A 2,056-nucleotide genomic window follows, 5' to 3' on the forward strand; every position below is an offset into this window, starting at 1 on the left:
CTAGTGTGTGGAAACCTTTCCTCCTTCATAGCTCCCTCCCACTGGTGCAGGTCCCGTCCCTGTTCTTTGTCTCTGTTTTTTCTTTTTTCTCTTGCCCTACCCAGGTACGTGGGGAGTTTCTTGCCTTTTGGGAAGTCTGAGGTCTTCTGCCAGCGTTCAGTGGGTGTTCTGTACGAGCAGTTCCACGTGTAGATGTATTTATGATGTATTTGTGGGGAGGAAGGTGAGCTCCACGTTTTACTCCTCCGCCATCTTGAGGGTCTCCCCTAAAGAATTTTTCATTCCCTGTAGATTGTGCCAGCAAGGTGGCAGTCTGGACAGATGATGACTGTAGATCAGCCCCTTCAACCCAGTGCTTTGACACTATGTAAGCTGGGTCACTTGGAACAGTCTGAGGTGCTCTGCCTTTTTCTTCAGTCTCTCCTTTCCCTCTGTGTACAGGGGCCATTTTGGGAACCAACAATTATGATTACAGACTAAGTAAAATTATACATATATTTGGATGAGAAATCTGGGTATTAGAAAGGAAGTCTTCATTTCAATCTCATGCCATTGTTACTGACCCGTTGGAGTCAGGCCCAACAAGGGTCCTCCTGACTAATGTCTTGCTCACCAATATAATGAGACCAAGTTTGGTTCAGAAGCAAAGGAAAGCGTTATTCTAGGATCCAAGAATGGAGAGTTTCGAGCTCCAGCTCTAGAGTATACCGTTCTCCCTGACAGGTCAGCAGCGGGGCTGCTTTATAGGGTTACATCCCATGTTCTTATTCATTCATTCTCTCAACAAATGTTGATCATAACCGTAAACTAGTAGAGACAGATCAGACCTTGTTCCAGTCTTACCTGATTTAATGTTTAGTGGAGAGAAAGACACACTAAACAAACAATGACCCTAATGAGTATATAACCACCAACCATGTTGAATGTTCTGAAGGAAAGGAATGCCATGTTTTATGGATGTCTACAATGCCAACTAGATGGGTGGTCAGGCAGAGAAGTTTCCCCCCAGGGAAATGATGCTTGAGCAGAATCTCTCCCGAGAGAGAGAGAGAGATAAAATACAAGAATATGAACAGAATGAAGCTAAACATTTATTGGCTGGCATTTGCTCTCCAGGCTCTATGTTGAACACACCTCCAGTCTGCACACCCCCCTCAGCAGGGCAGGCTCTCTCGGCTTCTACTGCATCCACTGAGACACCGCATTCTAAGATCAGAGGCCACAGCTGCAGGATGTGTAGGGTGCACCCCCGAACATGACCTCAGCATCTTTCAAAGTTTTCAGGAGGGCACCTAGTTGGGGAGTGTTGGAAGAAGGAATGCCAGCTCTCAGGAAAGCTCTTTGACCTCTGGTTCTCAGTTACCAACTCTAGCTACTTCTGGCCGAAACTGCCTCTCCAAACATGTGCAGTCTATTACTATAACTATATTGAATCTAGAAAAATCAAGCTCACCATATACTGTTGGGGCCTTATCAGTTATTGTAATTGTCTGAATATTGTGTTTACTATTATCATTAAGTTCCATAGGACTCTAGAGTTTATTGAAATAGTATGTTTTTAAAAAACTTGAAATGGCTTGAGAGGCATATAAAAGCAGTTTTTGGGTGAATTCTTTCTTTAAAAACAATGTAATAATAAATAAAGAGTCTCATTGGATTATGTTAACGGATTTTCCTTAGACAATTTTAACTTCTAGGTTGGTTGGCTTTTATTGGTTGGTTTTTATCACCCACCTGGCTCTTGCCCATAATCTTGTCATTCCTGCTTAAGGAATATTGAAACCAGGCCTCATAGAGTGAACAGAGGCTGGTGGCTAACAGGAATTCTTGAGCTTGTCTTGCAGAGCAACAGATAGGGAAACAGCTTGTTAAAAACCTGCTCTTGGGGCTTCCCTGGTGGCGCAGTGGTTGCGCGTCCGCCTGCCGATGCAGGGGAACCGGGTTCGCGCCCCGGTCTGGGAGGATCCCGCATGCCGCGGAGCGGCTGGGCCCGTGAGCCATGGCCGCTGAGCCTGCGCGTCCGGAGCCTGTGCTCCGCAACGGGAGAGGCCACAAC

Source organism: Physeter macrocephalus, chromosome 15 (assembly GCF_002837175.3).
Source record: "Physeter macrocephalus isolate SW-GA chromosome 15, ASM283717v5, whole genome shotgun sequence".
Taxonomy (NCBI): domain Eukaryota; kingdom Metazoa; phylum Chordata; class Mammalia; order Artiodactyla; family Physeteridae; genus Physeter; species Physeter macrocephalus.